This window comes from Epinephelus lanceolatus, chromosome 16, assembly GCF_041903045.1.
Source record: "Epinephelus lanceolatus isolate andai-2023 chromosome 16, ASM4190304v1, whole genome shotgun sequence".
In the NCBI taxonomy this organism is placed as follows: Eukaryota; Metazoa; Chordata; class Actinopteri; order Perciformes; family Serranidae; genus Epinephelus; species Epinephelus lanceolatus.
Genome location: NC_135749.1, coordinates 12,384,736 through 12,410,887, shown reverse-complemented (window position 1 = coordinate 12,410,887; position 26,152 = coordinate 12,384,736). Strand labels below are relative to the sequence as shown.

The 26,152-nt window shown below is 41.7% G+C and overlaps 1 long non-coding RNA gene across 1 annotated transcript in view; it reads left to right on the top strand.

Annotated features, from left to right (window-relative positions):
* The first annotated feature begins 459 nt into the window (after positions 1-459).
* Positions 460-26,152, top strand: part of LOC144467298 (uncharacterized) — a 53,578-nt gene continuing 27,885 nt past the window's right edge. The window contains exons 1-3 of the long non-coding RNA XR_013493565.1: positions 460-684; positions 790-872; positions 10,793-10,909. This is a non-coding gene — a long non-coding RNA (uncharacterized LOC144467298). The remainder of the gene's footprint in view (positions 685-789; positions 873-10,792; positions 10,910-26,152) is intronic.

Sequence of the window (26,152 nt, the reverse complement as noted above, 5' to 3'; positions counted from 1 at the left end):
TGCAATCTACCACAGCCTCTCACACATGCTGAGAAATGCAGCGCCTGGGACTTGCTAGATGTTTAACAGCTACTTAGCCTTCTCATATGCTACAGTGAGGCGAGAAAACCAAGAAAAGAACACAGGATGAGACTGTGCAGGCGGCTTTAAACCTCCAGGCTGTTTGTGAGAGGACAGGGTGTAGGAGATACGCTGACAGGGACAGGAGGTGAGGAGTCGTGATGTGCCCCCACACACGTCTGGTTGCAGGGTAATGAGACAGCCAAGCCGGCCTCTCGAACTCCAACTGTCCAATAGTGGTCATCACTGAGGAGTCCAAATGAGGGCGAGCACCTCCTTGCCTCCCACATGCACTTTAGTCATTCATTTCAACTGTGGGTGTGCGTGTATGTGGGTGTGTGTTGGAGGTTGATGCTCTGCTGGCTCGGTATCCTGAGATCCATTTGAACTGGATGAGAGGCACGGAGTGATTCTTAAAGGAGTAGTTTAAAGGAGAAGATTCTTTCCGAGAGTTAGATTGCAAGACTGATATCAATCTCATATTTGCGCGTAGTCAGGAGCCGTTGGAGACAGTGGAGCACGTCAGTGAATGAAATCACTGTGATTGGTAGTTTAGCTCAGTGCAAGAGGAGAGAAATGGAAGTGAGGAAAGAAAACAACTGACTAAAGCCAAGAGTTTGTGAGGTAAGATTATTCTTTCAGCCATTGAGCTCTTTAGCAGAAACAGATTGTAATTGTTTGTGTTATTGTTCACTAGCACACAGTAAATATCCTTTGTTTTTCCAACAGTGTGTTGTTAATGTGCCAACAGGCTAACTGGCATCTTATATCCATCCTGTTGGTGTTCTGATTTTTTCGTTCCCTTCATGCAGGTAAGAACATATGTCCTAGTCCGCCATGGCTGTACTCTTTGAAATGTGTTCAGTGTAACTTTTTGGGCAACAAAAGCAACATGAAGCAAAGCAACTGTAGCCTTCATCACTACAAGTTCTTTGCTGTCTGTGTCAAGTCACAAAAGCCCCGTTTACACCAAACACTTTCGGTATGGTACCTTTGGAACCAAAAGTAACCCTTCAGACATGGTACCTAGACCCTAGTGTTTCCACCGCAAACAGTGCTCTTAAATGTGGGCGGGGTTGTTGTCACTCACTGCTCCATCCAGCACTCACTGTATTTCCTTCTTTATCAGTCTGCACCTTGTTCATCATCCACAGAACAGAGTTGCATGCCAATATTTTCAGAACAAAATAAAACAGGCTGCAGTGAGAGTCTCTCTCCATGGGATGTTTAAAAAGTAGTTTGTGCATTTAGTCCTTCTAAGGGCTCATTTATGCTCAATGTTAAATACGGATCTGGATACGGACGGAGCCTTCTGTCCGTGCTCTGCGTTCATTTCATCCGTATTTCTGCATGTTTCCATAAAGCTTACGGATACGGGCCAAACGAGCAGTACCACTGGGAACCGTGGGGGCAGTGTTGCTGTCACTACCCAATATGTAGCTCTAGTGAGACACGAAGAAGAAATAACAATTCAATTTCTCTCATCGGCAGTACTAGAGAAAAGAATTCTCCGTCCTCCAGTCGCGATGTATTTAACGGCCTCACCGACCACAGCCTCCTACAACGCTGCCTCTGTTTTTGTCTTTTATACAAGAAGTACATTATCAATATCTCCTCCACGGTCGCCATGTTTGTTTTTGTCATAAACTTTTGACGCTGGGCTGCCTCCTGGTGGATATATTGGTTAACATCCATGCCAATGTAAAGGGCGCATGGAAGTATGTGGGCAGTGACGGTAACATCATTTGAAACGGACGTATACATTTTCGTACGTAAAGGGAGCATAAATGAGCCTTAAGGCAAGCTCAGGGGTTTAGTGTTGCTGGAGCCCACAGGAACGACACTCCACAACACTTTTTTTTTTTCTCTGCGCGAGGATTTGGATAGAAGTAGTTCACATAATCCGGTCGAAATTAATATATATTTCAAGCGCTTGAAGATCCACTCATTACTAAAAGTGTACGTCATCCAAGAGAGACAATAAAAACTAAAGTAATGGTCAAACTTGTCACAGTGAAATTTCAGGTGTGTTGATGGATTCATGTCATCAACTCATGCACTGAGTATCACTGCAAGTTAACGTTCCGCCTTAAAACTCTCCACAGTATGAACAGTGGTTACATGAGCCTCAAAACCAGCCACAGCTCAGCCCTGAGCAGAGTGACCATCCTCTATTGACCAATCAGACTGCAGTGTTCACAGCTCCACCTTTTAGTACCAGATCTGTGTGCTACCCAACAGAGGGGGGACCAAATATGGGGACGGTGCAGAATGGTTCCATTGGTACCATCCACAACTTTTCACAGTGGAAACAGACAAAAAGTGTATCCAGACTGAACTGTACTGTACCATACTGCTCTGTGGAAATGGGGCTAAACAGGGTCAACCGACTCCTCTAAATCTTTGTCATTTAGATGTTTTATTTCTACCATTTTTAAGATCTATACATAAAGAGAAATGTACAAAAAGACAATTGGTAATTTTAGGGGGATTTGAGTTTTGGAGCTACTTCCTAACAGACATGCCTCTAAGCTGGGCTAATTCAGAGTCCTGGCCATGTTTTTGACAGTGCCAATGCTGCCAATGTCTTGCTAAATATAGATTTGTATAAATTCAGTACTGAAGGGCATAAGCAAGTTAGCAAGTTTTTTCTAAAACTCTACTCATCTTCCGACATGCCCAACCTGTGTCTTCCCGGTTTTAAAGTCTCTATTGCACAACAAAATTTTATTATTTGAGTAATTTTTTCACAAGTGCCCATGTTCATTTTGAAGACTTTTCATAGGATACAAACAAGACAGACACCTGCTCATCAAACCTTCACGTACACCTGCAGTGGTCAAAAAAATCCTGGGGGTTCCTTTAAGTTTAGTACCCTCAGCAGCTAATCATTTGAGCTGTAGATGTGATGTAACATTTCAACAATATGTGGTTGCTGGGCCTTTCAGGTGAGAGAAATTGCAAATTATACGCTTCTGCATTGGCAGCAATCCTTGTGGAACTTGGAGTAGATATTTTCAGTGTTCAGTGTTGGGCAGCACGTGAACAGCCTCTTTTTACATTAAAGTGTGTGTGTGTGTGTGTGTGTGTGTGTGCATGTAATTTCATGCCACAATCATGCTTGCTCAAGATATCTACTCGCATTGACTTTATTATCTCTCCCTCTTTCCCTTTGCATTCATGTACGTACATAACTGAACACATGGCCCTCGTCCTAACCTTCAAACAAAGCTATTGGGAAGCAGATATACCTCATAAATACTATCACCAACATACAGACAACATACGTTGGATGCCTCAATCTCACTTCACCTCCTTTTCATCCCTCTATTCTCGTAGATAGGGCTCGGAGCCTCGAAGAGTGGCCTGAGATAAAAGCCGGGTGTGCTCAGGGACCCCGTCTCACCCCTGGGGGAGTGGAAATATTATTTGATCCCACTCAAAGAGCCTCTCTGTGCCAAGTCAAGCCAACCCACGGCGATACAGGAATAGAGCCCTCCATCTCTTCCCTTCCTCCCTATCTGCTACTCGTCTCAGTGAACCATCCCAACTGGGAAAATTGGTTTTGATTTGCAATGCACACACACGCTTCTCTGCATGGTGTCGGTGTGGTGTCTGTCAGAGTCGATGTGTCACAAACATGAACACGTATATAGACTGATATCTGTGTGTGTGTGTGTGTGTGTGTGTGTGTGTGTGTGGAATGTGATTCCCTTATTTGTTTTACTGTGTCACATTCTTCACTATATCTCACTGTATAAAACCACACAAACACGTGTTCCTTTAATGAACACAGATTAAAACGACTTCTTAAAATGGCTAGCTAACATTGGCTAAATGTTCTGATGCTCAATTTTAAACTCAGTCAATAGGCCTATCACATTTAGTAACTATGTGGGATATTGTATTGTAGCTCACTCATTCTTGAGAATTGGGTCAAAACCTTACTTTTTTGGTGTTTCGATTTTTACTCTTCAGTTAGTTGCCTATTAAACCTTGTAATGGGCCAACTGTCCAGTCATTACATTTTTTTTCTTGAATAGCATACATGATGGATGTCAGAGGTAAGATCTGACAGAGTTGTCAAAAAGTTATATATCTGTTAAATTCACAGCAGTGGTAGCGAGCAGCCACTTTAAAAATCCTAGGAGTTCTCTTAATGCTAATCAAAATACTAATTTTAAAACCATATTCTTATTTCGTTTTGATTTAGACTGGCTACAGAGTTGACAAGTTATGGGTGAGAAACACCGGCTAGCATTATAATGAATGAATTTATGATAAAAGAGAAAGCTTACTGCCTTTTTGGAGACCAGGGAGAGAGACAGGAGACCTTTGGATATAGCTAACCCATTTTCTTCCTGATTAAGTGGTAAATCTGATGGAGCTGACAAAGGTCTGGGACATACAGTATCTTTAATGGGCCAAGATTAATGAAAACAAAGATGATTATAGCAGTACATTTTTACATCAGTGTTTTGGGTATGCAGTGTTTTACATATTTAAGGCTTTTAAGAAGTTTTTTTAATTGTTTGAAGTTGTGAATTATTGTCTTGGACAGGGGTGTTTTCTGGCAGTTTAGAGGATTAAAAAAAAAATGAAAGCAGATCAAAACATGTATAAACATGTTTTTTCATATATATAGATCCGTTAAAAATAATGTAATGCATTTTATTTTACAAGACACAGTTAAATCTGTATCTGTATCCACAGATTGTAAAATCAAACAAATCATCACCATAGTCATCATCAGTGCAGGTCACCATGTGTGTCACTGTTAAATCAGACCGAATATGGCACCTTGAAAACATATTTTTTCAGACGGGATTTAAGTTGGAAAGGGAGTCAATATTGTGAATGTTCTAGGGGAGTGAGGTCCAGAGGTGGGGGGAAGAACGGCTGACAGCTCTAGAACCCATGATAGTCAAGCGGGCAGATGGTTATGTGAGTTGGAGTGCAGAAGAGGATCTAAGAGTATGGAAGAGGGTGTAGATATGAAGGTAGGAAGGAGCTTGATTATGAAGGGTCTTAAAGGTGAGAAGCAGAATCTTGATATTTAACAGGAAGCTAATGAAGCTGCTGGAGAACAGGAGAACAGGAGAGATATGATCTATGGAGGAGGTTATAGTAATGATACAGGCGACTAAAATCTGGACCAACTGGAGTTTATGAAGTCACTTAAGAGAAAGACCAAAGAGGACAGAATTACACTAATCAATATGGGAAGTAACCACAGAGTGAATGAGGATAGCGGCGCTGTGAGGTGTAATTGACGGGTGAAGATAATTAATATTTCATAGATGAAAGCATGCAGACCGAGTAACATTATTGATGTGGGCCTCAAAGGACAATGTAATGTCCAGGATGACACCTTGAGTCCTAACCTGAGGGAACAGATGGACTTTGGAGTTGTCAGTGGTCAGGGAGAACCTTTTTGTTTTTGGGAGGATATGGTTTGTCCCAGTGCTCAAGAATGGGTGAGCTATCATAGCTAGCAAGTTGGTTAGCTAGCTGGCAGATTACAAGGTTCCCATGTCATTATTCCACAACCCTGATACTCTGAATAATGTCTTATTAGACCCATTTGTCCAACAGCCCAGTGTCCTGAAAACAAATGTCCATTCCTCCAAAAATGCACACTCTCCTTGCAGTTAAAAAGATTCATAGTCTGCAATCAGTTGGCTCTGCCTCCTGATGTTTCACACCTCTTTTCACCGTTTGATTGGCAGCGTCTGTGTATGTATATGGCTGTTGAAACTGATGTCCAGTAATATACCAGCTGCACAACCTCTAATCTGACAAACAATCACCCGTGTGCGTCCACAAGGAAATGGTAAATGGACCTGAAATTGTATAGCGCCTTTCTAATCTTCCAACCAGTCAAAGCGCTTTTTACACTATGAGTCACGTTCACCCATTCACACACTGGTCTCCGAGGCTACCGCACAAGGTGCCACCTGCAACAGAGCTTTAACACATTGACACACCAATGGAACAGCCATATGGGGTTCAGTGCTTACTCAAGGATACTTCGACATGCAGACTGAAGAAGCATGGGATCGAACCAATTAATGGACGACCTGCTGTACCTCCTGAGCCACAGCCGCCCCAAGTAGTAGCAAACAAGTAGCAAGTAAATGTGGGTAGCTTGGTCTTTTAAGGGAATTAAGCCCTCAATACCATCGGAATATGCAACGCTACATAATACCTACCAGGGAAGAAGGATTGTTTGATTAAATATCCCACCCTGATGTGAGAAAGCCTTTACCATTCTGCTATGGTAAAGGCATGACCCACCTTACTCTGCCTCTGTTTGATTTACCCTGATATTCTCATGCTAACCCAAACCAATCTCACTCTTCACACTTGAACCTAACCAACCCAACCAGCTAAGGCAACCATTGTGAGCCAGTCAGAGAAAGAGTAGGGTGGGTCATGCCTTAGCCATTGTGTTACGACCGGCCTAGGGGAACCGGTACATAGCATGAAAGGATGCTCCCCTCTTTCCCCACTCGCAAGGACGACCAATGCCACACAGCTGCAGTCCAACAAAAGATAATTTATTTAACACTTAACAAGAAAGGTAGCAATAAGCTTCAGGGTGGGCGTGGCCCAAAACAACAAACAAAACAATCTACTCTCCAAAACTAACTTACCTACCCAAAAGTAAAGAAAATGAAAATACAGGTCACTCACCTGACTCCCTATAAATAAACAGGAGAAAAAGGATTAACAAAAAGGGCTACCCACCCCTACGGCTACCTGGACTGCTGGACTAATATCACAATTAACTCATTTTTAACACAGTACAACAAAACATGGTGCAGTTGGGAGTAGGGCCAAGAGAAGAGGAAGAACAGCTCAAGCAGCGGCCACTTTATACCAGCTCCACCAATCTCCAACCACCAATCAGCAGCCAGCACCTGGAGAGAGAAACACACTAAGGGTGGCAGCACCGCCCTCAGGCAGGGAGGAACAACAGAACAGCAGAATCACAAATAAATGACCCAGGGTCATAACAATTGTATAAAAGTCTAGTGATGTCAATCTGCGTAAGAATTAGCCATGTGCTTTTTGTTTGGTGAGTGTGTAGAGGTGTATTTGGCAGGCTGTTGAACAAATGGGCTTTTGGTCCAATGGCACATTTTTTAGACTACTGGTGTTTTGGAATAATGAGGTGTCAGAACAATGGACAGAGATGGATGGATGGATGGATGGATGGATGCATGGATTGATGGAAACACAAAAGTTCAAACATTAATAGTGATACAATTGACTGTTACTGCCATATTCAGCAGCATCATACAGTCTTCCCAACTGCCCTGGTGAAGAACATTTCCGTGTTCGTCCATGCCATTAAGTCTGTAAATGCACGCCTCTTTCCTCACCCCTCGTGTATGACAGATGAATCACTGCTGGTTGCCAAACAAAAACATGCATTAGCAACATCTGAGCAAAGTCTCTTCTTTTAAAAGTGACCCTGAACATCAGCCGAAAACTCTAAAACAGCAGGCAGGATATGAAATGAAAGGTTATTAAAATGAACATGAATAGAGAAAAACATCTTTCTTCCCATGGTCATCCAGCTCAAGGAGATACAGTACCTTCAGCAAATGTGAAACACAGTACCTGTACTGACATTCATTTGTACAGAAGTGATTAATGTTGTGATTAATGCACAGGGTCTGTTCTTATTAGATTCTGCTCCCTCACCAAAAGAAACTTGTTCCAAGGACCTCATTAATCTTTAAAGAGTTAAGAAAAGCACAGCCTGTTGAAGTTCAAATAATTGTGCTGAAAAAGAAGAGACAGGAAGCTTTCCTTGCACAGTCTCTCTCAGCGCTATGTGCTGAAATATCTAAAACATTACAGCTGAATAACATATTTCATATTATTCATCAGTTCAAGAAGTCACATCAAACGTTTTGCAGGTTAAGAATTCACTGGGGCATCTGAATTTCAGTGATATAATGTACCTTTTTCCAGACACCTTTTTCTATAACATATAAATCCAGGAGCATTCTTATTGTTACTGAGGTCAGACCATAATTGAGCTCAAGCCACTGCAATTCAGTCAAATAAAAATGGCATCTAAGTAGTCTTATATTTCAGCCTTTGGTGTAATGGTGTACAAATATAATAAAACGTAAATGACCTGTGGCTTAATATCATCTAACCACTTACTAACTTATTCTAGATGGCACTGAAACATTCAAGCTAAGTTTCCTTCTAAATAATCGAGTCTGGAAGCAACATTTATAACATTAACATCTCATGTTGTTATGGCCAGAGGTGTGGACTCGATTCACATGACTTGGACTTGAGTCACAGACTTAAGTCACAAATGTGATGACTCTAGACAAAAAAGATTTGCAACTCGACTTGAACTTAAACACCAGTGACACAAGACTCCACTTGGACTTGAGCCTTTTGACTTGAAAATACTTGATACTTTCCCCAAAGTCCAAATGTATGTCCAAAGTATGTAAAAAGTGTGCCGTAAATCAGTTACTCTCCTTTTGAATCAACTAACATCCATCCATCCATTTTCTAACCGCTTATCCTCTTGAGGGTCATGGAGGGGCTGGAGCCTATCCCAGCTGACATTGGGCGAGAGGCAGGGTACACCCTGGACAGGTCACCAGACTATCACAGGGCTGACACATAGAGACAGACAACCATTCACACTCACATTCACACCTATGGACAATATAGAGTCACCAATTAACCTGCATGTCTTTGGACTGTGGGAGGAAGCTGGAGTACCTGGAAAAAACCCACGCTGGAGAACATACAAACTCCGCACAGAAGGGCTCCCTTCTGGGATCGAACCAGGAACCCTCTTGCTGTGAGGTGACAGTGCTAACCACCACACCACCGTGCTGCCTGATCAACTAACATAAATACTATTTTTTTATTTTTCTTATTTGTTGGCATGTTGACGCTTAATTCTCCAAATCCAGCATCCAATCAAGTAACAGGAGAGAGCTGTTAACAAGGAGCATAACACGATACGGAAAGTAATTGTGTTCATGCACAAAAACTAAGTGGTAGTCGACAAGAACCAAATTGCAATATGCAAAGTGAAAAAATTATAAAAACAACTTCCAACAAACTCATTTTAACAAATAAGTTTACATTTTTAAAAGCACATATTATCAATCTGTTGTACATTTGGCGAAGAGCACATTATGCAACCCGGTCTCAGACGTCAAAATCCGGTGCTTGATCAGTGACTTCTGGTGTCAGAAACTGACCAAAAAAAGCCAACCTTTAATGTTAGCATGGTACATGAGCCGTTGCTGTTATTGTTTACCAGCGCCTGGTGGCATCAGGGAGAAACACATTGGGACAACAGGCAAAATTAAGCAGGAGAAGTCCAAGTTGGAAGTGCAGGAGGGGTGTTGGATGGGTCCAACAACCACTGACTTTCACCTCAGGCCTGTGTTCGCTTCTTGTAAGATTGTAAAGCCAAACCCTGTTCTACTTTCCTAAACCCAAACCTCGGCGTGTACTGGCTAAATATAACCACGTGTTTGTCGGTGAAGGAAGAAAACATCAATTCACAGTGTTGTACTGACGTAGTGTGTTTATTTTGAAAGAGACTATGCAAATTGTACATTTCCTATGAAAATAGAAGTTTATTTTGAAAATAGACAATGCATGTAACAGGTATAACTTGACATGGCATCCCAGAACTTCAGCAACCAATGGGTACCTTGCATGTCGTATGTAGACTTGGGACTTGACTGGAAAAACTTGAGATTCACTTGTGACTTGCAAAACAATGACTTGGTCCCACGTGTGGTTATGGCTGGTGTGTTTTATGGACAGTTGCCATTCTCACAGTGACTTGAAGGCTGATAAGTCACTACAGTAGTTAGCTGCAGTAACAAATAATTTAGATTTATTATTTTCTATTTAAAGGTGTCTCTTATTTTATACATGAACCCATAAAATAAAACGCAGGAGTTGTCAATTACGTGTTCGGTTAAATGTCAGCATTTCACGTGCCTCGTAAAGCAATTAGCTGATATGCATTTAAACAGCCTTTTAATTAGTTTCCTAGACTAACCTGTCGGAAACTTTTTTCACCGACCTGCGGATGCTAGTGAAACTGGAAGTAGCTTTTATTTTTTGCACAAGTTTGTTCATGAGGACGGGAGTATTTTTAAAGGAGAAATGGATCAATAAGCAAGACAGAGAGCCAGTGGGTATAGAGTGGACAGTGTATGCTTCTGCATTAAAGTATTTCTCCCATTTTAGTCAAGGTAAGGAATGTAAAAAAAAAAAAACAGGACTTTTGTATTTGCTTTAACCAAAGCAAAAATGTAAAGGTCCAAAGTTCATATTTGTCCTTGAACCTCAAGGTCCATTTAGTAGCTGCTCTGGAGCTTAAGACCATATCACACAGCCTTCATCTGCAGCTCTCAGTTTGCTGAATTGCTATGAAATTGTAACTGTACAAACTTTCCACCTTTACAGCAGGACTTCTCCATGTTTGTTTAAAAGTTGAAGTGATCAGAAACTCCAGAACTGCGACTTAATGGACCTTGAGGTGAGAATGTATTGTCAGCAAAGCAACGAGGGTTTTATTGTGTGGATTGTTTTTATATTTGTGGGAAAAAATGAACACAGTTTATAGTACTCTGCGTTAACCTTGCTATAAATGTCATTGCAGAGAATACTTAGCATGTAATTTATCATTTGCAATATTCATTGCATTTATTAGGGGGAGGCCCAGCGTGTAGGCTCGACTGCCTCAGTGGTATGCAGCATTCTGGGCGATGCAGACACCACAATAACAGTGCTGAGGGGGAGTTTGGACCCTGGTGAACGAGCTCAAAGGGTAAGATTTTTAACATTCGCTGATTTTCATCATTTACACTTCCACACAAACATACGTCTGAGAAAAATATATAATTTTTCTTTAATGGGCAAAAGCTACGATGACATTAATGTGAGTTGCTGTTGCCCCTTCTAATGTCCCGCCTGTGCTCTTGGCTCTACACTGTGAGTCCTGCGGCAGCTGGTGGTGGTCCTGCTTTATCAGCAACTCTGTCGGAACAGAAATTGGTGCCTGAAATTAGTTAGTAAGGAAACACAATAGGCACCTCAACTTACAAGGAAGTACAGCTCACAGAACAGAAGATGTTTAGAATAAGATCGTCTCTCGAGTAGAAGTGTTTTGACTGGTCCCTGTAGATACAAACTAAAGCTGAAATTACTGATAGCTAAGCTAAAGTCCATATAGACAATAATAGTGTGTATTGCTGAAGTTATTTTGTAAACCAAGGCAAGGGCAACCACAAAGACAAGGGCAGAGATGTCATGTAAACACCAACCATTTTAGCATATCAGTGCTGCAATACCTGTGCACAGCCGTACACACAGAGTTAAAGGTGCTGTATGCGACATTCAGAGCATAGCGTCTGAGCAGGGATTGTTTGCACATGGCTCTCAACATGGAGCTGGCTGAGTCACCAGCTAGCAGCTAACAGTGCTCAGTGCTGACAGAGCTAACACTGTTCATGTAGGTGGAACCAGAAGGTGGGCGTTACACTTTCGCAACGACTCTGTTTAACCACAGAGGGTTGGGACGGCATCATCAGTCGAACCGCATTATGAGCTTGGTGTAGAGTGGTGGCGATTAGCAAGCAAGTGGGATACACACATGGATCCATTTACACTAATATGTACACACCTCCGGATTGTCTGCCACAACAAATAACAGAGAACCTCGGATTACAACACACACAGAGGTGACTTATTCTCTGCTCAGGATGCCATTATTCCACCATCTTTAAAGCAGTGGTTCCCAACTGGTCCAGCCACAGGGTCCACATTTCTCCTTAGTCATTAGTTCAAGGTCCAAACAGTTAAATATATTCAGCATCATACTTACATTGGCCCATGTCATCGAGTTAGTTTGCCGTCTCTCAATCTACAGCAGGATATGGTACTTCAAAATTAAGAGTCCTGTCTCACTTTGAAGTCATCGAAATCCGACGCTTGGGCAGTGACTTGCAGCGTCAGAAACCAACAAAAAAAAGGCGTCCTTTAATGTTGGCAATAGACATGATTGGTTGCCTTTGTAGTTTAATGGCGCCCAGCAGTGTGAGGGGGAAACGTGGCGGGACAAGGACCAAAGTTAAGGTGGCGAAAGTCCATGCAGGGGAGGCAGGAGGGGTGGTGGATGGGTCCAGATGCCACCAACTTTCACCTGAGGGAACGATGTTCTAAAGCCAAACCCTGTTCTTTTTGCCTAAACCTAACCACGTGTTTTTGTTGCCTAAACCCAACCATGTGCGTTTGTTGCTGAAGGAAAAGAAACGTCAATTTGCAGTACTGTACCAACATAGTGTGTATCTTAGTAGATCGTAGTAGTGGGTATCTTGAAAGAAGAGAACTTGCGATGGTGTCTTAGATCATCAACAACCATCGCACCCAGGGTACCTTGCAGGTCATATGTGGACATGGAAAGTCCATGACCAAAACGTCAAATGTTTTTTACAAACTTGACACGTTTGTGAGTCACTTTTGGTCCACTCAGAATGGACCTTCAACCCACTTTTGGACCCTGACCCACCAGTTGCGAACCACTGTTTCAAAGACCTAAAACCTCTCTAATGCATTCAGTTAATGTCCAGTATCAAAGACTGTAGGTTTGACAGTCATAAGCTTGTTTTCAAATACTTTCGTTATCCAAAATATAAAATGGCAAAGGTAAAGTTTGCACTCAACAATAGTAAGTATAAGCTCTTCAACCCTAAAATGTGAACCTGCACCTGTAGAGCTGTATAAGCTCAAAGGCCTGCAGTCCGTTCTCCACTATAGCAGAGAGTCAGTATCAACCTTGAACAGTTGCCACTAATGTGATCTCTCCTGCGGGCTTAATGCTGCTGCTGCTGCTTCTCTGTCTGCCTGAGCCTCCGGGCATCATGGGCATCACAGCAATCTAGTGTCAGTGTCATTGTGCTGAAGGGCTTCAGTTACAGTTACCGATGTGGGGTCCAGCGTTTAGATAATAATGAGACCTTTATCTCGGGGGAGAAACATATAGATATTTTAACAGTTATTAAAAGGAACATGTGAATACTGTCATCACACTTTACATAAATCCTTGAAACTTTAGAATACTACACATGAGGGTGTTCAACATGTTATTCATTTTTACTTAGATTTTCGTGGACAGGCTAATTCCAATGAGTGGATTGAGACAATGGCTCTCAGGGCACCACCACCTCTCCTACACAGGAGCAGGACACACAGACTTTGTGGTGGTCTTGCCCCTTTTTTGGGAGCTTCACATCTCTTTGTAGTCATTATGCATCTTTTAGGGGTTTTGTATCTCTGTGTGGTCATTTTGTGTCTCTGTGTGATTGTTTAGTGTGTCTTTGTAGTTGTTTTGTGCCTCTGTGCAGTCTCTATGTAGCTCTGTCAGCTAATTTGGCGTATTTCTGTGGTCGTTTCCTCCTGGTCAGTATGTGATATTTTGTAGATGAAGGCTAAGGGGCCTCTATACTTTTGGGCACTGGGCCACCAATCCATGGGTCGTTTATACATGTACACGTTGCCATGCCCATATCTGTGAACACTGCTCATGGACAATGGACAAGAAGCTTTTATACATCAGCTACTCGCACTATAATCACTTAAAGAATGTAAGCAATAGTAAGGAATGAGGAGTAGCCAACAAATGTGACAGTAATACATAACTCTTTAATAACTGTACCATTAGGGTGACATATTCTGGAATCAGGCGCTACATTTTTTTCTGCCTATCTCTGCACACCAGCCAGCTGTTCAAGCTTTCCCTGCCAATGTCAGCAGGGACGCCGTCCTGCCTCTGCCACACCAAGATGATCATCAGGTTCTTTTGAAAGGCAAAACCAAAGAGGAGTGTCCCACTCTTCCAGCGCAGAAATGGCACTAGAGGAACCAATTAAGCACTTCTCTATGAGATCGAGCCCAGCGGGTTGATGCAACATTTGGGCTCCCAGCAGGTCTGTAGAGTTTGCATGTACAATAGGCTGTTACAGAACTCCCGCAAATCAGATTAGCTCATTTAACAGGCCACTTATAATGCCACAGTTTGCTTTAACCAGCCAAAAACCCTGATGTCAGGAAATGAAATGCAGCGAATGATTCATACAAGAGGACCTGCGCTGCTCCATAACTGATGCTGCCGTTGTCCTTGAGTCGTACATTGATGACAACCCATTATTTTTTAAATTGCTTATGTTGAGCAGGATGTTCCAAAAATGATTCTGCCGACTTAAATTTTAATGTGAAACTCCTGGTCAGCATAATTGTTCCCGCATGGAGGAGATACTCAGCAGCACCCAACAGCCTGATGTGGTGACACCACTCTGAGACAACCTCGTCATTCAAACAATTTTTCAAACTGTTCCAATTTAGTCCATGTGCTGTTTTATAAAAGACCAAACAGTACTTTCCAAAAAAAGGAAAAATGCTAAACATCCTTTTTCAAAACTGCTCTCCAGAAAATGAGACAGAACTCTGCACACATTTGTTCAGCCTGCAAACACACATTAAAGTACCTGGTGCTTCTCTTGCTCCCTGGAATTGGATGTATTTTGAATAGAAGTGATTATGGTGTTCATTTAAGCTGTCAAGTGGACAGCCTGTTCACCAAAATATTTTTTCTTTCTCTTCAATTAACTCAGTGGGTTATGTGCATTTCCAAACAGATATACTACAAAATGTTGTAAGAGTGTCCCTGTTGATCACAAAAAAACATGTTTTTGTAAATGAAAATCTTCCCTGACATTTATTTAAACCAGCACATAGTTGTAAGAGCTAATGCTTTGAAATCAACATGCTCATAAAGATGCTCATCTCCTCATTATCCTCATCTTAAAATTATATTAGTTGCACTGCCCGGATCAGAAAGAAACAATTGCTTTTTAAACTAATCAGTGTTCTAAATGTGGTTTGCATGAAAGGCAAATTAAAAATGAATAACAGATGATAAAATGCAGGAAAAGAGAAGTGGAACAATGAGGTGTCGCCTACTGTTCCGCAGAGCGCAGCTCGCTGAATAAAGTCACAGGGTATCACAGTGTACTTTTATGTGTAGCAAATAATGGCAATGAAGAATCTGATTCACTTCTCACAGTAAGAAGCTCATACTACAGCGATTATACCTGCTGCCCCATCTTCTGCGAGTTATGGGCACCCATTGTTTTCGAAATTGCACTGAGGACCACTCACAGAGACAACTAGTAGCATGACATACTTAATCCAGAGTTTGAAACTTCATGTGTGTTGCATTTGTAGAAGCCAAAATGATCATTATGCAATCATATAAAAAGTGATTTGATTCTTCTACGATGTGAGAAGCTTAAGCCTTTTCAAGCTAGAAGCATAGCACTGGGGTGGCAATGTCAGTTTGTTGATCACTGACTTAAACATCTGAACCACTATTCAGACACATGTACACATAGACTGCAGGTGATGCTAGAGCACTTGCCCTTTTGCCCTCCGTCTAGATAAGTGCCCTTTTTGCAAGACTTTTTTAAAAATTATTTAATATTTTAGTTTGTAAATTTGGCCCGTGGCATCTATTCTTAGTTAAGAGTGTGTTGTGTGCCTTACAACAGCATTTGAGTCGAGCTCCGGTTCCTTCCTCCTCACCTTCCCTGGTGGCAGCTGCCCACAAATCGAACGTCCAACAGAGCAGCATCACATCTCCCCGACCTGCCTTCATGTACAGCCAGGACACGATAGTGTTTGCCCAAAGCCTCGGCATTGTTTGTCACTGTTGTGAACTTAAACCAGTATTGAAACATCTCAATAAAGCTTAACAACAAGTAAGCTCGTCTGGCATAAAACCACACCACCTTCTTCCATCTGTCTGCCAGATTTGGGTTGACCAACTGAACGGGGCGAGCAGAGACAGATGCCCAATTGTTTTCCCACTTTAGCGTAAACCAAAACTCAACCTGAAATTAAGTTTACGTCTCCCAAGTTGCGTCTCTGATAATTAATTTAAGCAAAAATGACATACAGTTTGGGGCTGTGCTGTGTAAAGAGCGCAGAGGAGAAGAGGAGGAGTGTGGGGCTGCACATTTCTGTTCACTGGGTTTCTTAAAGCAGCTGTGCGGAACTTTACATTTTCGTTGATTATAGTGCCCCCCTTTGGTCGAAGTGGTATGACACCAAGCCCCAACCTCCGGGGGAGACGAGTGAAACCAATGCGGAAGTGCCAAAAACTGCAGTTCACTGACTGTCCACTTGAGGCTGGCTCCAGAAGTGAGTCAATTCCCATAGACCCCCATGTTAAAATGCCCAACTTTAGAGCAGAAATAAACATGTTTACAGCCTGGTACAAAAAATGGTTTTGGTCTCTCTATAGTTAAGTTCCCCTTTCATGACAACTCTGGGGGGGGGGGTGAATTTTTTTCTAACTCTTCCGTTTAAATGTTATTAAGGTTTGAAATTGCGCATAATTAAGGGCGTGGTCACTTTGACTGACAGGTGGCACCATCACGGGTGGCTAACTAGCATGCTAACTAGCCACTGGCTCTGCTGTGCGGAGCTGAGCCCAGACTCGGCCGTCTGCTCGGCGTCATCTCAGCCAATTCGTGCCCATGTTCAAGGCATTGAACCTGTCCTCTCAGCCAATTTGTGCCTTTCGAATAATTTTTCAGGCAAATATTGGAGCAATATGGCTTGCTGTTCGACTAATTATACCAACAGACCGTCCAAGAAGTCTGTGCTCCAGGTTTTTCGGTAAGTGCAATTCGGAAATTCTAGTATTATTTTATTTATGTTTATATGTTAGCACTAATTAGCGGGTATCGGTGTCTGCGGTCACTACGGTCACCACCTAGCTTGTCAGCAGCGTGTATCGGTGTCTGCGGTCACCACCTAGCTTGTCAGCTTAGTATTATATTATTAAGTCTTTATTTAATACATGTAAAATCACGTTGATACCGGAGGTCTCATTTTCAAATGCGACCTGTATCACAGCAGCAACATCCACATCAAGTTACAGAGCCACAGACAATACAATACAACACAAGCTTAGCTCGTTAACTAGCTAACTAGCCAGCTAACGGTCAGCCTTCGAGCAAGACGCCAGTCCACGGATGTATCAAAGTCAGAGCCTGACAGAGAAGTGTTAGGATGTAGGCATTTAGGGAGAGAATATTTTGAACAAAAGGCTGAGGTTGTGTGAGGTTTGAAAATAAAGGTCCAACACGTTAGTTAGCTAACGTGTTGCAATGTTAACGTTGTCATATGAGCAGTGTAACGTTAACGTAACTTTAAGGCTATACTTGTTTATGTGAATTAAAAAGTGGCGAACTGTGTGAAATTACAATAAGGTGTGTAACGTAATTAAAAAAAAAACTAATGTGACATTTGACTGTTACAATATAAAATATTAATAAGATTAGTGTATGATAAAGGCCTGTGCTTACACAAAAATAGATAATGCACAGACAGAATATGATGACTGTGATGGCCACCACCTTTTTGTTTTGCTAAAATAAATTATGATCTGTTGAACACTGAAGTAAGTTAAGTTGTATTGTTTGCATGTAAATGAGTCTGTGAAGTAGGTAACCTAACACATATATTACTTTTAATATCTATTTGTCTGTGTAAAGTTTTCCTCTAGGTGACCCAGACAGACTGGACACTCAACGCGAGGAGACAGAACTGGACTCCAAACAAGACTTCCCATCTGTGCAGTGAACACTTTGAGAGTCATCACTTCAGCACTGACTCCAGGATAAAGACACCTTTTTTCATACAGTACCTCACAAAGAGTCAAGAAACTTATTAGTTTGAAATGATGAATTATTGTCCATAATACATTTAAATGCATTACATAAATTACTAATTGTCATACATTACTAAGTACTCGATTAGGGCACAGCTTGCTCTGTACTATTACTGATAAGGTGAAATTACTGACACACCAGTGCAGTTTAGTGTTCCCCTGATGCAAAAGGCCAAATGAAGATTTTACCAATCAAGGAACATGACATGTATTTACCAACTTTAACATTTTAGTGCATTTTATGCAAAGACCCTTTATCAAAGTGAGAATTACTACCTTTTTCCCCACACACAGTCTGTGAAGAACCAATGGAAAAAATATTCTCATAATGAGACAGCCAAACATAACATGATTCCACAGTAGCAGTGAGCTTTGATAACAGTTCAGTTTCCTTTTGATAGCAACAATTATTTTAATGTGGATGAACTGCATACTGTACATTCATACTCCACTTGTCTTGATAGTACAGTTAAATTTAAAATCACATTCAAATATAAAGTTGAATATCTACAGAACTTAAACACAAAACTCTTTTATGAATGACAGCCACTTACTCAGCAATAAGATCATTTTGGTGGTGAGTGGGCTTTTAACCAAGACAGGCTGTAGTCAATATTTTCTACCTGTGTTTCTAACCTGTCATCTTTCTCTCTTGTAAGACACTTGTGGAAAGTTACAACGCCTCGACCAATGTGATATTTACTCCACAGTAAAGAGGTTGTTTAACAAGAAATTAAGATTTTGCAAATTATGACACTGGGTCTGTTATAAATCTTTTCATTTATTTCATGTGTACTTTTTGTAACATTTTAAAATGGATGTTTTCATGAATGCAAGCTCTGACTTAATTTTGTTAAACTGTTTGTGAAATGGTTAGAATTTTTGTGATATAAAGTGGATCAGACAAAATTTACTTTAGAGTAAAAGCAATTTTTTTGAAAGCTGTCTTTCATCAGTTTCCTGTGATGACTGGAAATATAGTGGTGATTTAAACCTTTAACAAAATATAATCGTTATTAATGGCATCTTAATGTTTTCATTTATGTCTTAACATTTACCCAAGTGTGCATTTATCTTAGCAGTATGTAAAAAAAAAATGAAAAGCTGATGTTATGTGCTGGTTTTGTTTGGACAATTCTTTAAGACAAATGAAGAAAATTCACTGAGAAACTGTTCTCCTTTTGTGAAAAACAAGGAAATATCTGCACACTGAATAGTTTTAAGTCCCGTAGGAGGTATTATTTATTTGTGACGTGAGAAGGTTCTGTGGGTATTGCTCAGTATTGAGGCTTATATAGTGAGGCTAAAAAAAACAACAACACATAATTGGCTGATTATCTTTCTGTTTGCCTCACTATAAAAACGTCACAATACCTTTGCCTGAGGAAGACCCGCTCAGAGTTGGCAACATAGCGAACAAGTGATACCTCCTTGGGGGCTTCAAAACTATTGTGTCCAGCTAATTCTTTGTTTTTCACGTTGAGCCCTTTTATCCAGTCGCATTCTTCTGTGTTAAAACTAGACTTCTAACAGAGCAGCAAACAAAGGTTACTCTCCAAAATCTTCTCAGGCTCTGCTGCTGGGTGTAAGATGCTTAGTTATCTTCAAGTACAAAGTTAAAATAATCAGGCCCACACAGAAATGGACAGCTTAATTTTTTGTCAGTGACAATGTTAAACATTAATGCTTAATGTTTTGTCTGTAGTGTATGATTTGTTTGTCCTTTCAATTGACAGTCAGATTTGATTGTGAAATACAACATTCAGTCAGTAACAAAGACAAAAGGAGTGCAAATATAAATAGAATTTATTTAAATTTTAAACAAGTTATAGATGAATATCAAAAACTCAACATTAGCCTTGACAGCCTGGGCTAAGTTCAGGCCTAACAAAATGTGTCCTAAAGGCCAAATTCAAAAGCAGTGACACTGCCAACTGTAAGCAGTGGTCTTTAAGACAATTAACTAATTTACTTAAAAACATATAATTTCTAACTGTAAACACATTTCCTGGCCTTATCAATCTTGGCTGGATTGCCACCAGCCTCCCACCTGCACCTTTGGGCCAATGAAGAAAATATTATCTTAATGCCAGGATGCTGGAGGTGAAGCTGGTGTAGGTCCTCCTTCATCATGCTGACCAGCTTGGCACTGCTGACCTTCCCCATGTCATTGCCACCACAGTGGATGATGAGGACATCTGGTGCTGCTCTTCATCGCGGGGAGTGGGAAAAGAAGGAGAGAAGGCCTCCCCACTGCAGTCCACCCCAGCCAAACCAGCAGACACAGACGCCCGGCATACTGAGGGTGATTCCCAAGGTCTCTGCAGCTCTTTGGACACCACGCCGGACATAGCTGTCACCAATGCTCCACACTGTGCATATGAAAGTAAAATGAGTGTAATAAATTATTAGCGTTATATATTTAAAAAAAAGTTTAAGCGGTTTTTTTTTTAAGATAACAGCTGAATCATTGTTTCAAGGTTTGTTGTATAACGTTAGTTTCAGCTAAACTCAACTTACCTCAAATTTCGTGAGGGAGTTGGTATCAAGGGAGCAGCCAACACCACAGGGCTAGCCAAAGTAGCGTAGCTTGTTAGCCTCGTAGCTTCTTAGCCTAGCTTGTTAGCCTTAGCTAACTTAGCAGCGCCGAGCGAGGTGGGCATGTTTAGGCAACCAGGCTTCCTTCGGCCCACCTCTTTGCCCATTTTTGATTGTCCGGGAGTTGGGCGGAGTCAGGCACTGCCAAGATGGCGACGTCCAGAGCGGAGTATTTTGAGCTTCAAATCCATTCTTCAGAAATGGACGGGTGACGTCACGGTGACTACGTCCATTATTTTATACAGTCTATGTATGACGGGTCCATGTCATTGGTTTGACAGCCCATTGGTTCGACATCCCATTAGTCCGACTGTCCGCAGTGCTGAATGGCTCACGGCGGGTGTATGGTGCGCCGCGACCGGCTTGAGGCGGAGCAGGCTCACGGCTTATGTGTTTGCCACTTTCTTTTTCATTTTAACCCACACCATGATCTTTTCCTGACCCTAACCAAGTGGTTTTTGTGCCTAAACCTAACCAGACCTTAACCACAGGGCGTCATGATGATTTCGGAACGGACTTCGGAACAATGAGTTTAATATGGTCAGAACAATGGGATGTCAAACCAATGGGCTGTCGAACCAATGGGCAGTTCCCTGTATGACACCCACAGTCTGGTGTCGTAAAATCTCGACTGCAACCGGCAATTACCGCATGCATTTGTTTTGGAGAGCGAGAGGAAAATCATAAATGTTCTGGTGTAGCTCTGAATTTCTTATAAACTGAGGACATCTGCCTGCTGTATATTTGTGTTCATGGTCATAGTCACAGATAATTTTGTGGCGTTTGTTGTAACGTTACTAGACAAAAGTGGTTCACATCAGGTAAAGTTACATTTAGCTTGCTTATAACTTCCATGTCGTCACATATTGAAGTGAAACAACGTCTAACAAGTTGCGGTATATTCTCTAAATAAAAACAAAAATGACATACCTGTCGATTAGGAAAAGGGCCAACTCAGGATCAGTTTTAAAACCTTTCAAATCTCTCAGCTCTCTCCACTTGGTGAATGCCTGACGGAGGTTTACACGTGTTTGGGCTCGAGCCCTATCACTGTCCCGTTTAGCCTTCTTCTGTTCTTCTGTTCTTTTTCTTTTAGATGGTGCTCCTTCTTTATCCGCCATGACATCGAAAGTACAACCAAGTCCTTACAGATACATCTGGTAAAACTGTTATGTGTTCAGCAATGCCCGTTGCGTACCAATTACTCGAAGAACACTCTCTGTAAACACAGCTCCTTCTTCTTCTCTCAATTTATTGGCGGATCGCAAACAACTTCCAGGTGCACACCACCACCTACTGTACAAGAGTGTGCAATGTGTCCGAAATCATTCACTGCTCCCTACTACATGTCATTTAGCCTGTTTCTTAAATCCTACTCGTAAACATGGCTCCTTCTTCTTCTGTGGCTTAATGGCTGCAGACTTACTTCCGCCTCCGGGTGCCATATTCTGGTTTGCTGACTTCCGCTGTGTCCAACTCGACCAAGGCTACGCTAAATAGCCATATAGAGAAAGGCTTTTTTGTCGCTGTTGGGTTCAAATAAATATGCAGATCTTCAAGGGGGGGGGGTGATATGAACTAGGGACAGTTTTATAAATGGTAAAAAGTTCCGCACAGCTGGTTTAAACAATATTTGAGGTTTATTTAGAAGATAATTATAAGAATTGGCACGTGACAATTTCAAAGAGGGGGGCAGAGGAGAGGAGAGGAGAGGAAAGGAGGAAAATGCACTAAGCCTGATTGTTGCAGCTGCATACAGACCTACTTTGTAGTTTAGAGGGTGTATTGTTCACTTTATTATTTTATTTATTATGCGTTTTTCAGTTTTGTGTAAAGATTTGTTGATTTTGAATGGTAATTTACTTTATAGAGCACTGAAGTGTGCACAACGTGGCACTGTTTTCTTCATTTTTGCCTGTTATATATAAATGATAATTGTAGAATGTGTATGTGTAGCAGCTGCAAGGTGCATATAGTACAGATATTTAGACACCTCATAAGTAAGCTAGACAGACATTCCCCTGATCATTACTGTGCACAAATGTATTATTTAGGTCTCAAGTTCAAGAAACCGTCTGGTGCTAGGAGATGAAAAACCTTTGTGTGTGCACATTTTTTCGTGTGTGCAAAAAAAATTAATGTAAGGATGCCCTTTTTTTCCACTTAAGCACCTGCCCTGCAAAATGTCTGTGCACAGCACTGCAGCTATTGGATGGATAACCATGTAATTGTACATTCATTGTCCCCAGAGGATGATGCTCACTGACTCTGGGGATCCCCTGTTCTCTCCTGTAGCACTTCTATGAGATTTTTGGTTTTGGTGAAGTATTGGCTTAGTTACAATAACATTTCTTACAGGTGTTCATGCTCCCCTCAGGATGATTTCTGATAACTACGGTGACTTTAATCAATCCAACTCATCACAGGGTCCAAATTTATATCACTTACCATAAGCCATTACCTCCAGCCTAAGCTGTCATTTGTGTTTAGTAATGAACAAATGTTAGCATGCTAACATACTAAACTAAGATGGTGATCATGGTAAATGTTATACCTGCTTAACATCAGCATGTCAGCATTGTCATCAGGGCCCCATGAAAGGAAAAGCAACTCATCCTTTCTTCCATTTTTTTCCGGTGGCCACTTGCAGTATGAAAGCAAAAACAAACCACAGACCACCATTACAAAATAAACATCTGTGAAACTGTTCAGAGGACACCTGAACTGCAAACAAGGTCAATTATGACCCTTTTGAGTACGAATTTCTGATCCATGGAGGTTTAAATTTACAAAACCTTTCTCAAGCCGAGAAAAGCATTTTAAAAGAAGTCTGTGAGTCAAGCGGGAACTCGCAGTTGGGGCCAGCCGGAGAATGGAATCGAATTGAATTAAACATACTACGCATATTCAGCGGGCCAATACTGTGGAAGTAAACCTGGAAGCTGGGAAGTTTTTTTGGCATATGCGACACTCCTTTGGACTGAATAGGCGCCATCTTGGGGGTCTGGTATCTATTATTAAACATCTATGGTTGTCACTGTGAGTATGTTAGCATGCTGACGTTAGCATTTAGCTCAAAGTCACCAAGCTGATATCTGGGAACTGCCCATTGGTCCGACAGCCCATTGGTCCGACATCCCATTGTTCTGACCGTATTAAACCCATTGTTTCTAAGTCCCGTTGTTCTGAAATCATCATGATGCCCTGTGGTTAAGGTCTGGTTAGGTTTAGGCACAAAAACCACTTGGTTAAGGTTAGCCATTCAGCACCGTGGACCGTCGGACTAATGGGATGTCGGACCAACGGGCTGTCGGACCAATGGCATGGACCCCTGCTATCATGGGTGGAGACACTCCACTACTAACCCACAAAATGATCATTTGTATACCAATTAATTCCCCTGTGGAAAGGCCTTCATGCACTAAGTCAGTTTCTTTTTTGTCTGAGATTGTCGCAAACCTAAGAATAAACACGACCTCTAGTTGTGTCAATCATGTTTGCACACTGAAACTTTTGTCTGTCGTTAAAATTTTCATGAACAAGTTTGGTGTTCTGTGTTTTTCACATCCGTCAAAGCCAAGAATCAGTAAAGAAAATGTGGCAGCAGCGGGACACAGTTGTGACAAGACAGAGGAACAGGGTGCTGAGAATGATTTCATAACTCGACTATTCAGGTGGATGATGATGAAGAGGAGGAGGATGCGGACCACACACAGAAGGTGAAGGACAGCTCCGGAGGAAATGTGTCATTCATTTTGTGACGTATTTCAAATTTTCGCAATGAATAGAACAATAAAATGCGTCAGACTCAGTGTGCAAGGTTCTGTGCGTTTCTTTTTTTTAGGATAACAGATTAAAAAAGCGCATCCGGAAAAAACAGACTCAGTGTGCAAAGGCCTCTACATTGAATTTGTTAAGAAAACTTTGTCTTGCATGCTTCTACTGTAAATGAGGAATCCAAAAACAGAAAATTCTTGATGACTTGCAGTGAAAGGGGACCATATTTAAAAATCATATCAAAACATCCATTTACATACACTAATGTACTTCAAAAACATGCATTTTTTGCCACAATCTTAATTTGAAACACTTAAACGCATAAACAGTCTCACACACGGATGAGTAACACGCCTGGGCAAGCGCATGTGTTTGAGCCCAGGTGTGCTACTCATATGCAGAGAGGGTTTAGCAAAAATGCATGTGTTTGGGAACTACTGAGCAGCATATGACTGGATAAATGAGACTTAGATTATACTGAACATGTTGTGTGACAGTTTGTAAACAGATGCTTTGATATAGTTTTGCTGTTGCTAAAGGCGCCCCCTTCTTTTCAGAGTTTTCTTCATTCACCACCAAAGATTTCTTGAATAACTCTGTGTGAGTAATTGATATACAAATGATAATGTGTGGGTGAAATGTTCCTTTATAGCCTGGCTCCAGAAGGTTACAGTGCAGTGTAACAGATTAGATTTAGAGAAGAACACACTTCCAGTGGTCATATTTGAAGCATTGTGTCATAATGTCTTCTTATATGTGCAAATAGAAATTCTCATTTTGCCTCTTCCTGTTATGTTTACGACGGAGACAGACACATTCAGCCTGGTTGTCCTCCAGGCTCTCGTGATGTGTGATATATGGGGCTTCTGCAGTGCCTGATGTAGGTCATAAGAAGTAATCGAATGCTTCAGAGGCCACCGTTAAACGATGCTTCTTTATAACCCGTCCAATGACAGGAGAATGACACAGTGACTTGTCCAAGTGGACCTTACAGTGAAACCACTGGACAACATTATGACAGCACGTTCAATCCTCACTGCTGTAAAAGTGCATCACACGTTCAGTTTTTCTGACTGTCTGGCTTCTGCCTCACTGTTTGTTAATTGGTCTGGATTCGTGTTAGTTACCTTGACAACGCATTCTCTCCTCTCCTTCCCCATCAAACTCTCCCTCGACTCTCGCACAGTGCACCGGTGCTTTAGTGGATGGTCTGGTTGCCAGCAGAGGAGGGAATATGTGGCAAATGCATCTCACGCCTCCCCAGTGGCATATTAATGCTTAAGTTGTCCCTCAGGTCAGAGAGCTGTAAACACGTTATGAGGCGCCTCAGCCATAAACGCAAGAAAGGCCAATGGATTTGAGGGATTTCAAAGAAAACCATATTTGTCACTTTGCATCTTTTTTCAAATTTGGTTTTCATCATTACCTTATCAGCACTCTCCTTTTTCCCTTCCTCACAATGAGCCTCTCCTCACCATCTCCCAGCTCAAACAGCTTTCTCCCTCCCTGTCTTTCTGATGTCTGCCAGTGCGCTCTGTGGTTAGGGGGCTGTTGTCTTCGTAAGTAGGGGAAGGGCACGTCTAGCAAATGGACATGTCATGTGGAGCAATGCCCAGCCAGTTGCACTGGAGAGAGCCCTGGGGTCTAGAGCAGAGCAGCCAGTCAGACACAGAGAAAGAGGGGAACTATCTTTGGCCAGGCGAGCCAGGACGCTCCCTGGGCCAAGCTGGATTCATGGAAGAGACAGACAGAAAGAGAGAGGGGGATGGAGAGTGGACAAAGAGGGAGTTGGGTTGTTGATGGTGCTGGCAAACAAATGTACTCTGCTGCTTTAAAAAAAGGGAAGCTGTTCACAATTCTAGGAACAACTCTTGGAAGCCACATGGGTTGTGCTTAAAAGCC